The sequence below is a fragment of the Pteropus vampyrus genome, unplaced genomic scaffold (genome assembly GCF_000151845.1).
Source record: "Pteropus vampyrus isolate Shadow unplaced genomic scaffold, Pvam_2.0 Scaffold32, whole genome shotgun sequence".
NCBI lineage: Eukaryota > Metazoa > Chordata > Mammalia > Chiroptera > Pteropodidae > Pteropus > Pteropus vampyrus.
In genome coordinates this window covers 8,546,297-8,559,763 of record NW_011888813.1, presented here as the reverse complement: position 1 = coordinate 8,559,763, position 13,467 = coordinate 8,546,297, and the positions used below count along the sequence as shown (strand labels likewise).

Sequence of the window (13,467 nt, the reverse complement as noted above, 5' to 3'; positions counted from 1 at the left end):
GCTCTACATTAAAGGGTCTGGGACACCACATATTAAATTTCCCAGGTTCCTTTGTCATATGGCTTCCAGATAGGCTCTGCCAGGGGATGCTCTACAATGCAGGGAGCATGGAAAACAAGGAGAGAAGTCACTTTTTTTCTTTCTGGGTCTGGCCATGTTTCCAGGAGCAGTAACAGCGATAGCAGCCATGGAGAGGGTGACAGTAGGGGTGACAGTAGCAGTGTTCTGATTACACAGGCTCTTGGTATCCCCTCAGGGGACTCATACCCTCCCATGGAAAGCGCCTCAGTGGAAACTGATCCTGAGGTCTCAATAATATTTCCTGCTTTGCTTCTCTAGTCCATAGCTATAACCGCTACCTGTATTTAATCCTCTGTGTTTGAAATACCTGCAATGATTTCTGTTTTCCTATTTGGATCCTGACAAACCCAAACAGGGTATGCGTGGCTGTTGGTTATTTAAACAAAGGCAAACAGAAAAGAATTAAACATAATTATTATAGAACAATGGTTCTCAATCAGGGTTTTCTGAACACTGCTAGATTTAAATCTTTATAAGAAATGAGATGAAGATAAAGTTGGTGCCCTGAGCATTGGGCATGATAGGAAGCCTATATTTTAGAGGTGGCTGCCACTCTTTTATTGGTTTATAGTCCCTGGAAGAGAATCCTCTAGTTAACCATACATATCTATAAATCTATGCTGAGCAGGAAGTGATAATTTTATCAGTACTGCTGCTGGTCTAGACACCACTCACGTATCATAACGAGTCTCAGAAATGGACTTCTCTGACTGGCCATTGGATTTTTTACTGTGGAAACAGGGGAGGTTGAGGAAATTGTAGTGAGTTATATCCCGTTGACTATGTGTCATGCCCACTATAGCGACTTAAGTTTGGGCTTGGCCAAATTGAATCCCTTGTGCCCTTGTCTCCATAACAGAATTCTGTTGAAGGTATAATCACCTATTGATTATCCTCTCCTGCCTCAACACAATGTTCAGAACATCATAAGTATATTTGTCAAAATTAAAGCATTATCTTGGAGATAAATTTGACCCGATTACAAACAAGTGAGACAAGCACAAAGTTGGCCAGGGAAAAAAATGTACAAAAGAGAGACAAGAGGTATGAGGTATGACCATTTAAAGTCTGACACTAAAAGCTGAGGTAATTGCAATGTGATTGATCACAAAATAATGGAGTTTATCAGCCTGAGAATGAAGAGAAGGGCCAGGACTAAAAGAATAAAATAACCATGAAAAGCAGACTTAAACCAACTCAAGGGGTCAGCAAATAAGTTCTAATGGACTCAGAAATGAGGGCTAACAAGAGTTCAGCTTCTTTGAAGACTTCTAAAGGGTATATTAATTCAAAACCAAGATAAAAGAGAAACCCATAATCCCAACTTGTAGAGGAAATAATGAAATATCAATATGTATGTGGCAGGGGAATTTGAGACTGAAAATGGACAGGCCATCAAGATACAATGGGGAAAAATTATAGGGGAACATATGAAGAGCAGGTGAGAAGCAAAGACGCTATGTTTGGAAGTTTTATAAAGAAGAACAAAGAATTGTTACATATGGGAAGCAAGATCTAAAAATGTGTGGTTTCTTTTTCTTTTTCACAGTATGATCCTGTAAACCATAGCAAGGAGAGGTCTGGCATTCTGGCATTCTTAACAGGGACATTGCACTGACTTGGCTAATGGATGGTAGTGACTATATAATTTATCTCCCAGAGGCACTTTTGAGGGTAAAATAGTTATATTGGACAATAGGCATTAACAGAAATGGTCTCATGCAACTAAGGCATCTGGTCATTCCACTTATGGGGAGAGATATACAGCAAAATGCTTACTGTGAGGATGGTTAATATGAAACATGGACAAGACCATGGAAGTGTGGGTCAAAACAAACAGACAGAGACACAGGCAAACAAATGGCAAATCTGTTCTGTTTCTCTCTTCTCTTCTAGCAAAGAATGCAAATGTCGTCAAGACAAAAAGCTCAGCTTTTCCAGAAGCGTGGGAAGGGGATGCCAACTCCTATTTATGCTGGAACAGCTAGTTGGATCAAGAAGTAGCTGTGGCCCAGCAAGTTGTCATGGTGACGGGGAAGACAAAGGCTAGGTATCAATAGCTAATGCTTGAAAGAATGAGCAAGGGCAGGAGCCTAAGGGAAAGTGAGAACAATTTAGGAAAAACACAACCTGAGAACATGCCTCTTGATTCTATTAACTGACCCCAAAGTCTCAGGGGTTAGATCAGCCAGTGGCAGGCCAAAGCTAGGGGGAGTCAGGTCCCTCCTCCTCCCATGACCTTGGTTGGTAGGTTAAGATTTACTCTGGGAAGGTGGGGCGTGTGACTGTGGAGAAAGAAATACGAAGGTCTGTAGGGACCAGGCACATAACAAAAATAAATAAAATTGGGCTGCTTTAAGTAATCAGGAATATTGGAGTGTAGGGCAAATTTGAGAATGTATTTCGACCTAAAGTTAGTCAGTTCAAAGCAAAGCAAGACAAAACAGAATTGTTCTAGTCAAATCAACATCTTCCATAGGTCCTTGAACTCCTTTTTGCAACCCCTAGTCTTTACTTAAGTTCCCATGACTAGTCCCCTCTTGTCAAAGTAAGAGGATACTCGCTTCTTCACGAGTCTAAGGGCGAGGAGGGTCAATCGAGTTTGACTTGGCGAGCACCAGGAATGCACCCCTGAGAGTTCAGACACTTTTTGAACACTAGCTTCAAGTGTTCTCAATGTGCGGGCCAGAGGGAGGCTCAGGGAGCTGAGGAAGAGTGTCGCATCTCATTGGAGTTTTGATTTATGAGACATGATGCTGAAATTCATCTATTTGGCAAATATTTGACAAGAGCTTACTATGTGGGGGACAATGAGCTATGAGTACAGAAGTGAGCCAGATGGGTGATGACCCTCTCCTTACAGATCTGGTCATCTGGCAGAGAAGGTAGATATTTAACAAGTGATTTTTAAAAAGATGTTATGATTGTGGCATAGAAAGTGTTATAGAATATGGTGCGGGGAAATTAAAAAGGCTCATGTCCTCTCTCTCTCTCTTTTTCTCTCTCTCTCTTATAATTATTCATTCCTTAATTATTTGCACTAAAATATTTGCTGCATAAGAATGAATGCAGTGTATATATTCAATTGGTGTATACATTCCTCAGGCTTTAATTATTCCGAAGAACACTTGCAAGAGGTGTAGGAGAAAAAGGTTGCAGAACCTGATCTCGTCAGGAAGTCTGACAGAAAGATTCTGGTTGATAGGAAGATCCTGATGGTAATCAGCTTGGGGCAAAATGGTGAAATCTATTGAGCTGAGTCATTGACCTTTTTGCTTTAAATGTTCCTATATCTTCTCCCACCTCTCAAACTTCTACCTCAGTTATGCCGACTCTGCTCTCCAGTTTCGTGGGGCGTCTCAGACTCTGTCTTGTTCTTTAGCAGCCTGCCCCACACCTCCCCCCACGTGCTCAGTGCTTTGTGCTCTAGAGGTGTATCCAACTAAGCTCCTTTTCCTGTGCCTGCAGAACGCTTGCTTCTCCTGGTGCCAGGCTGTGTGGCCGGGAAGATATTCGTACACCCTGAGTTCTCAAAGTGTGAGTGTGGTAAGCAGAATTTTAAAGACATCTCCCTAAGATGACTGTCTTCTCATTATTCAGTCAAACTCTAATCTGGGTACTCTGATGAGACTTTGTGGATGAAATGAAATTACGAATTGCTAATTGGCTGACCTTAACATGAGGATATTATCCTAGGTTATCAAGCAGCCTCAGTGTAACCAGGGAAGAAGGCACAAGAATCTAAGAGATATGGCAGAGGGAGGCAGAGGAAAGATGGGGCAAAAGGGGACCCAATCAGATCAGTTCTACTTTGTGTTTTTGTTTTTAAGTCATGAAATTAGAGAGAGGAGGCTCTGTTTTGTAGGGCCCTTCACCAATTCATTTTAGATGTGGCTAGCTCTTATTCTAAATATTGAAAAGCTAAATTGTCTTATTCTAAAGATTGAAAAGCTAAATTGTCATCATTTTTTTCTTAAAAATGTTTTTTTTTCTTTTTTTTTGGTAAAGTACTAGAAACATCTGGCTTTGCTAGATAGCATTTCAATCTTTTGAATACAAATATGATGAAGATGATATTGAAGTATGTTTACAAAATGATTTTCCTTTTAATAGTTTTCATTAACTTGTTGTTTTTCTATATTGATGGTCCTCATGTGATGTATCTCTAGCCAAGTCCATAATTTAAGATTGCGTAAGGGTTAGAGCTGCCTTTGTAACTGCTGACCCTGGCTAGTCCCAGGTATAGGAGTGGGACATGGAAAGTTTGGAGGCAGACAATCTGAAGCACAGTGTTCCCCGAGACATGACACTGGGGCACGGGCTAGTTGTTTGTTTGAATGGGCAATATTGATGACAAATGCATTAATGAATGAAAACCACTTAAAGGTAGCCTTATGATTTAATATTAAATTTTAAAATTATGTTAACCAATTCATTTATTCAATAAATAATTGATATTATGTGCCAGGTGTTGTTCTTGGGAATTTTTTTGGAAGGAATTAATACAAGTCTATTCCTTGGTGCCTTGTCACATATTCAATGCATGTGATGGTTATGTCTGAAAAGACATGGCAGTAACCGTGAGATGTATAATGAGAGGTGTTGGAAATGAGGAGCCAAGTTCAATCTGAATCACAATCTACCTGACTTTGGGTAAATGACTTGATTCTCGGTTCTCATTTGTAAAATGGGCATAATACCAATCTTGCAAGACTTTATAAGAACTATTGATTGTGTACACAAAGTGTTTGTCATAATTGCCTGGCACGGAGTGACTGCTCAAAAGCAAAAAGGTAGTTACTGTGCTGCCACTACTACTTCTTCTACTGCTGCTAATATTGCAAATCCAAAATCCTTCCTCATCCACAATTCTAAAGGAAAAAGGATTCTTTTTTTCTAAATCAATTTGGTGGCAAAACCGACAAAACTGGTGTGAAGCTACTTATAGACCATACTGTCCTACTTAGTGTGAATATTGAATACACAAATCTCCCAAACTAATAACGTGTTTCATTGTGGGATTTGGCCCCGGTCCCTGATGCAAGCGTTAAGTCAAATTCTGCTCAGGCAACATACAGTTGTTGTTGTTTTTAAATTCTAAAACAATGGCAACAAAAAGCAAACAAAACAAAAAACTGAAAATGACTGTGATCTAACTCTATACCAATTTGGTGTTATACCAAGTAGTATATATCTTTTCTATCACTTCGTATTAAATGCTTCAACTAAGATATGTACGTTTTTTGCTGAAGGTATAGCTTATAAACAGATGGTATAATTTGCCAATGTAATATAGAGTAATTATCCCTCCAGAAGTGTATTTCTTGAGTAAAAGCTTATTTTGCATAGATTTCATTTGCAATTTTGCATGCTGTGGTTGACAAATAAACATGAAAAAATAGAGAATCTTAGCAAGTTGTTATCTTCTGCTTGTGTTTTATTTACTGTGACGCATTTCTCATGTTCCAAAGTGTTTGGTGAGATAGACAACAATTTCCTGTGCAGTCAGTACACTAATACCAGCAGAAACATAGCAGAAAGCAGTGCTGGGGCAAGCCAAGAAAGAGACAAAGAAAAAAATTCCAAAGATGAATGTTCCCGAAATTCACATTTAGGCTGAAATAGAAGTATATGATTTTTTCAGTTTTGCAGCTTCAGGTTATCTCTGTCCTGCCTTGGAGGAACAAAATACACACAATTGGTCATGTCAGCCTCCTTCAGCCTGCTACTTTATTCTTCTCAAAATGGCTACGATGACTGTGAGTTATATAGAAAGAATATGAACCAGGGTCCCAGTTCCTTCCTCTTTGATGTCTATTCTTTACAGCTCCTTAGTCAGTGACAGAAGTGATGACTAAACTAATGGGGAAACGCTCCTTGGTTCAATAAGTGAATTGAAATCTACCAGGCTGTTGAGTATATCTTTTTAACCAGAATTTCAGGGCAGATATAGGCTGCTGAAACACCCTGGTGTCCTCTGTGTCGCCACAGGTACCATATGGTGAGAAAACTCAGCACTTGATGTAAGGCGCAACATAAGTTCAGGTCCAAGGAGTCGGGCTTTCATCTTATGGGGAAGGTGATGAAGGTCATCTCAGAAGCCAAGCAGAATTAGACAGTGACTATCATAGGAGGGAAGGTCATCGGGGGAGCTCAATATAAAGTCTGGACTAGAAGGAGACCTAGTGCAGAAAAGCACAAAAATATGAAACCCGTTATAGCACATGACAATAGATAATTCCATGTTCATTGCGCTCAGCTGGACCGCCTCATTTGAAGATCATTACCAGACACTTGGCCAAATGGTGAGGCATTAGACAAAGATTCTCTGCATTTCATAGGGTTCATACCATTTCAGAATGAATGACAATTGTAGGAGTTTAACTTATATCCCTCCCAAGAAACTATATATAAGTAAATTTAGACACTTGTCTAACACCTGCAAAGAGTGTTTATTTGTTTTCAGCTACCCTGTTTTATTCTAATTGTATTCCACGTTGAATTTGTTAAACAGATGTGTGAAACTCATACATTAGTTGCATGAGACATCTAATTAATTAAACTTCTCGCAAGCTGAGAGTCAAAATAGAATTTTATTTAAATGTAGGCACTAGAAATTGAATTTCCCCTGAATCTTTTCTCTAAAATTCAAATATATTTTAGCAAAATTGCCGAAGGGAAGCAATATTCCCTGAGAACAACTTTAGGGAAAACTGTAAGGCAATTTAGGAAATAGAAGTTGCATTGGAGGACCTTTCTAATTTATTTTCTCAAAAATGTAGCCATAAAAGTATTTTCCTTTGGAAGCTGATGTCTCATCTCACTGTCCGTAGAGTCATATTATCTACTCTGGGCAGAACATTTGCTTCAATATATAACTGGTATTAGTTTAAATGATTGTCTTTGATCTGGCAATGCAAAATGAGTCAATAGTTTCACAGAAAGGTTAAGTATTAAAAACATTTAAGCTCCATTTCCAATTCTTAGTGGCTCTAACTGTGAGGTCAGTTTGATACACCTCAGAAAGATGACTCTAATATAGAAAGTGTAATTTAAAAAACAATTCTTAGTGGTGCCTAAGTGTTTTGGCCCACGCATTCAAAACTTCTGTAGTTATCTAAAGAAGTGGTTCCCAGCCATAGATCTGCAAACTCCTCAAAAGTCTATAACAATAGATTTAGGACAGCGGTGGGAAGGAGGGTGGGTTGGAGGCATGACGCTGTTATCAAGTCTTTTCTTTCCACTAGGCTATGCAGTCTTTTAAGACACTTCATTATTATTATTTGTTTTGTGCTTGCGCCCACATTATAAAAACTGAGTTTGATCTTACTGATTGGCTAATAGACAAATTAATTATATTTTCTCTATTTTTGAAATGAAATCGTCAAAATCTTGGGCTTTGTATAGTAAAATATAAAAAGATGAGAGACTATTGTTCTAAAGTAAAACATCATATCTTAGACTCTATCTCTCACCTGCAGCCCTGACCGCTGACTTTTAGGCAATCTACATTTGTCCTAGCATTTCTGCCTTCTGTTCTCCCCAGAGATTCATTTGATTTCTCTTCACTCTTGACCAGTAAAGCTGTGAGGGACTCCGCCCAGCTGGAAGAGTCCATGGCATATCCAGCCAGTTCGTGAAACTGGATCCAGTCTGGTTTCTCTTTAGGAAAAAAATGGCAGACTCAAGGAGTAATTGAAGAAAGTTTAATCAAAACTTTTGCAAAGCTGGGGCAGGATTAAGAGAACCACACAGAGATTGTAAAGTAACCAGGGACCAGCCTGTGCTTGAAAGGGCAAGAAGGAACAATCGTGACAATCTAACTGAAACTGCAGCACTTGGAATGGGCCACCCAAGAAGAGCATTCAGTGGACATATGCAGCCACTGCCAACCCAGGTCCAGCAGAAAAGGAGCCGGGGAATACCCATTCTGCCTTGCTCCCACCATCCTGTCTCCTGCTGATGCCCCCAGTGTCTGAACCCAACTGGAAGCAAGTGGAGGGCTGCCCCGCTGATGTAGCTTGTAGAGCTCAGCTCCAGGAGTCCGGAGTGGGTCATTGAAGTGTGGAGCTGGTGAAAGAAATGGAAAATGAGAGCATCATTTTCAGCCTTAGTACAGCACAGTGGACTGTTCTGCTGATCAAATGCACATTGAATTCTAGGGTTCAGCAGCATGACTCTGGGCAAGTTACTTGGTGGCTCTAAACGTCTTTTTTATCTGGTATGTAAAATGGACTTTGTATGGCTGTAGTTATTAAATGAGATAGGTTCATATAAATGTGAATACAACTGACTGTATTTCATCAAGTCTAAGAGATACTGTATAGGATTGAATATTATCCACCCAAAGTCCTCACAATGTGAGTGCTGTAGTCTGAATGTCTGCGTCCTCCCAAATTCATGTGTTGAAATACTAACCCCCAAAGGTGATGATATTAATAGGTGGGGCCTTTGGGAGGCAATTAGGTCATAAGGATGGAGCCCTCATGATTAGATTTAGTGTTCTTATAAAAGAGACCCCACAGAGCTGCCTAGCCCCTTCCAGCCTGTGAGGATACCATGAGGCATCTGCAACCCAGAAGGGGGCCCTCACCTGATGATGCTGGCACCCTGATCACAGACTATCACCCTCCAGAATTGTGAGAAATACATTTCTGTTGTCTATAACACTTTATACCCAGTCTGTAGTATTCTGTCATAGAAACCTAAAAGGACTCAGGCAGTGACTTCACTTGAAAATAGAGTCTTTTCAAATGTAATTCGTTAAGTTAAGCTGAATTCATGCTGGATTAGTGTGGACTCTAAATACATTGAATGGTGTCATCATAAGAAGACCATGGGAACATACAGTGAGAGATATAGGAAGAAAGATGTGAAGACGGAGGCAGAGACTGAAGTGATGCGCCTACAAGCTAAGGAATTTTAGCAACCACAAGAAGCTAGGAGAGAAGAAAGGATTCTCTACTAGAGCCTTCGGAGGGAGTCTGGCCTGGCTGACACCTTGATTTCAGACTTGTAGCCTCCAAGTCTGAAAAAATTTCTGTTGTTCTAAGTTACCTAGTATGTAGCACTTTGTTATGACAGCCCTAGAAAACCGATACTTATACTTCCATTCTCATGTTTTTAACATCTCAGAAATCGAGACACATCTAGAAATAGATACCATCTGTCAGTCAGGCATATCCACTTGCCCCCCACCCCCTACCCCCAGCTCAGCAATGAACCTGGCAGAATGGATGTCAGCAATTTTGTTGACCAATTTTTTCATTCTAGGAAACAAAGTATTGGAGTAAAAAAAAGGTGAAGAGGTAAATTTGACAAGTTCAGAACACTACCAAAATTCAAAATTAAGCTTAATTCTAATAATTGTTTGCTTGCTGTAGGAGCTCGGCACCAATGAAATTTAGTTATTTTATTCATTTGTTAAAAAAACTCTATTACAATGGTCTTGATTGCACTGATGTCACAGTCTTAGTCCAAAAGTGATTTGAAGGTGGATCCTGAACACGAGGAAATTTAGAAAAACTTGGAAGAATTTGTCTCAGTTGAATTTCATTTTAAATATGCAAACTCTTGCTGTATAATCAGAATCCATTTCTCAATAAGTTTGAGAGAATTATCTCAATATACATGAAATAATTTTTTTTTGTGAGGCAACCCTTGGCTGATGTCACAGATTTTAAGGACCTTCTCAGTTTATAATCCCTTATTTTTTATTTTCTATGCCTACAGCACCTGGTCTTCCCAGGTGGTCTCTCATCCAAGTACTAACCAGGCCTGAGCCTGCTTAACTTCTGAGATCAGACAGGATTGTTCTTGTTCAGGGTGGCATGGCCGTAGACTTGAAATAAAATTTTTAAGTATAGTTGTCTCGGTATCTTTGGAGGATTGGTTTGAGGACCTCTGCAGATACCAAAATCTGCAGATGCTCAAGTCTTTTCTATAAAATGGCTTAATATTTGCATATAACCTATGTACATCCTCCTGTATACCTTAAATCATCTCTAAGTTACTTATAGTACTGACTACAATATAATTGCTATGTAAATAGTTTTTATACTCTATCGTTAGGGAATAATGACAAGGAAAATAAAGTCTATACATGTTCAGCTACAGATGCAACCATCATAGGCCTGACTGCATAGTACATGTCAGCAACAGCCTCACATTTTTTTTCCTAATACTTTTGATCTTCGGTTGCTTGAATCTATGGATTTGGAGCACACAGATACAGAAGGCTGACTGTAATAAACATATTATGTCATAGTTTAATTGGCATCATTTAATTTTTTTTGTAGTACATTATAGTAAAATACATACAACATAAAATTTACCATCTTAATCATTTTTAAGTATATAATTCAGTGGTAATCCATACATTGATGATGCCGTGAACCGTTACCGCCACCCATCTCCATAGCTCTTTTTATATCATTAGACTGTAACTCTATACTCACCAGACAATAACTCCCCAGCCCATGACCCTTCCTGGCCCTTGGCAACCACAATTCTATTTTCCATTTCTATGATTTTGACTATGCTACGTATAAATGGAATTATACAGTATTTGTCTTTTTGTCACTCAGTTTTCCTAAAAAAATTCATTCTTATTAGTTGAAGTAAGAAAAATAACATCTTAAAAGTTCAAGAGTTAAACTTTTTTTTCATATAATAGTCATCTGAAAGGTTTCTTTAAAAAATGGTATTGGTTGAGCATTAGTTTTAAAGGCCAGAGTTTCACCTATGCAATATAGGCCAAAATGTCTTTTGGGTAATTATTTTATAACACTGTCATTTCAGTAAGAAAAGCATCAGATTCTGAATAATATTTTCTAAATGTACCCCATTCCATTAGATTGTAATGTCTCTCTCTAGCAGAGCTCAACAGTGACATTTGCAAATTCACTGGCACTATCTCCCCTATTGTATCTTCCCTGCTGTATATAAAGAAATTCCCATTAGATAAATGAAATGGAGATACACATATTAGTCTATTTTATCACTTTAAAGAAAGCATAAAATCTCAAAATCATTGTATGCACATTTTCTGCATTTCAAACCCATAAGTCAGTCTCATAACATTGACTAGGCATTATAAATTGTTATGACATAGTAAAGGGAAGATGGAAACTAGTTAAGAAAACATGTTTTAATCATTTTTAAAACTTACTTCATTAAATACAAACTCTTTTCCTTTTCACACAGCGTAAACTTATAGAATTTTAAAGCTAGATGGAAGCTTAGATCAAGTTCATATTGTATTTTAGTGCCTAACTTAATATCTTGTATTCCAAACTGTTTATCTTTATATGTGGCATTTTGTGAACTCTACGAGGAAATATAACTATCATCTGTGTTACTTATCTTCATTTTCACAGTGCATGGAGCCCACATCAGTGATCTTTGAGTCAGCAATCTCAGTCACAATCTCATGTGATTAGTCAATCACAAGATAGCATGAGTAAAATTGGCCGGGTGATGTCTGAGGAACATTGGAGAGTATCTGCCTTTCTAAAAGGGCTGGCAGCCAGACTCTAGCACCAGGTAATGAGGAAACACAAAATATAGTCCCAATACTGCATTCTTTTTTCCAGAGAAAACAGCAATCCCACTTTTAACGAGAACTCCTTCAATTGAAATCTGCAATTAATTAATTACTTTTGTAAACTTTATGTGGGACAAAAAATATATATCTTCAGGCCACCAGTTTTTAATATCTGCTCTTGGCATTTATACCCTGAAATGTGCAGTTTATCTTGAAATAGTAGTCAGTTATCCATACAGACTGCTTATAAGTAGTCTGATAGCATATAATGAGAAATGAAAGAGAGAGTGTGTGTCATATAGAACTCATTACCATTGAGGAAAGATTCATTATAAAAAAAATACAATTAATACTAATGAAAATTTGGAAAATCTTGAATTGCAGCTGCCTAGAACCTACACATCATATCTCACCGCTGCTCAGTGTTAGAATTCACCAAACAGTAAGGCTTTGATATTGATGATCGACAAATCATGGACCATTTTATTGGCATTTACAAAATATAATTTTGTGCGATGTTTAGGATTACCATTATGTACATGGACAGAAGACCCATCATACTAGTTTTTGGTTCAATAAATGACACCATCATTCTATAAGCCTACAAATCAGATGCCTAGTTGTATTCTGAACACCTTCCTCACCTTAACCACCCATCTACAATCTCAGTAAATCTGTCAATCCCATCTTTAAACAAACAAACAAACAAATAAACAAGGAAAAAACTTTTGAAGCACCTAATTTCTCTCCCTACTACAAACTGTTTAATAAATGTTTGCTCTTATTATTATTACTCCCTACTACAAACTGTTTAATAAATGTTTGCTCTTATTATTATTACTATTTTTGTTATTTTTTCACGGACACTAAATTAGTCCAAGTTAACTATCATCATTTGCCTATTGCAATAACCTTTTAAATTTTTCCTACATCAAAATTCATACTCCACAGCTCAAATTCTTTTTTGCACAATAGCTAGATGGCTTCATTAAAATGCAAATGCGATCACGTACCCTTCCCTTTTAAAACACCTGTATGGCGTGGGACTACAATATCTCCAATCTCATACCGTATTGTTTGCACCCAAGACACACCGATTTTCTTTAGGTTTCACGATTGTGCCTTCCTCTCTCTACCTACAGGGACTTTATATATGTTGGTCTCTCTGACTGCCATGCTCATTCTTTTTCTCTAGTCTCCTTATTAGATCTTATTTACCCTTCTTATCCCTTGCAAGCCCCCCTAAGAGATCCTGTACCAAATAAATGCCTCCTTATTATGCTATGCTCTTTCTTAGTACCATATTCTCTCCTTTTGAAACACTAACCATAATTGTAGTTTTACATATATTTATTTGAATCTTTAATGTTTCTCTCGTCTAGACTATAGGGTCTGTGAGGAAGGGGACTATTTATATTCACTGTCTATCCATTAATTAATGAATAATGCTATTTTAAAATATCTGATTCAATAGCTAATAAAAAGATATTACAGGGTCATATAATCATAGCAATGATTCAAAAGAGCACATCCACTTCAATTGGAAGGCTTCAGGTGTCAGTCTCTGCACCTTACAGATACTACTCTAATGTGTTCACGTAGACTCCTGTGGAGTTAGCAGATTTGCATATTTAGAGCCTTCAGGAGAAATGGGGCTTAACTGTGAAATAGCCATAGGTGGGACTAACAGTTTCTATAGTGTCTGCTGTTTGATTCTCCTTATGCCTGGCAAGAAGGTAGACTAGCATTGTTCCATTCAAAAACAGAGCGAATTGTGGCTTATGTTTCCCTAGGCAAATGAATATATTATTCATATGTTCACGTATAACAACAACAACAAC

The 13,467-nt window shown here is 38.1% G+C and overlaps 1 pseudogene; it reads right to left on the bottom strand.

The window, feature by feature from the left end:
• Positions 1–9,804: 9,804 nt before the first annotated feature.
• Positions 9,805–9,923, bottom strand: LOC111737905 (annotated as a pseudogene).
• Between the last annotated feature and the right edge of the window lie 3,544 nt (positions 9,924–13,467).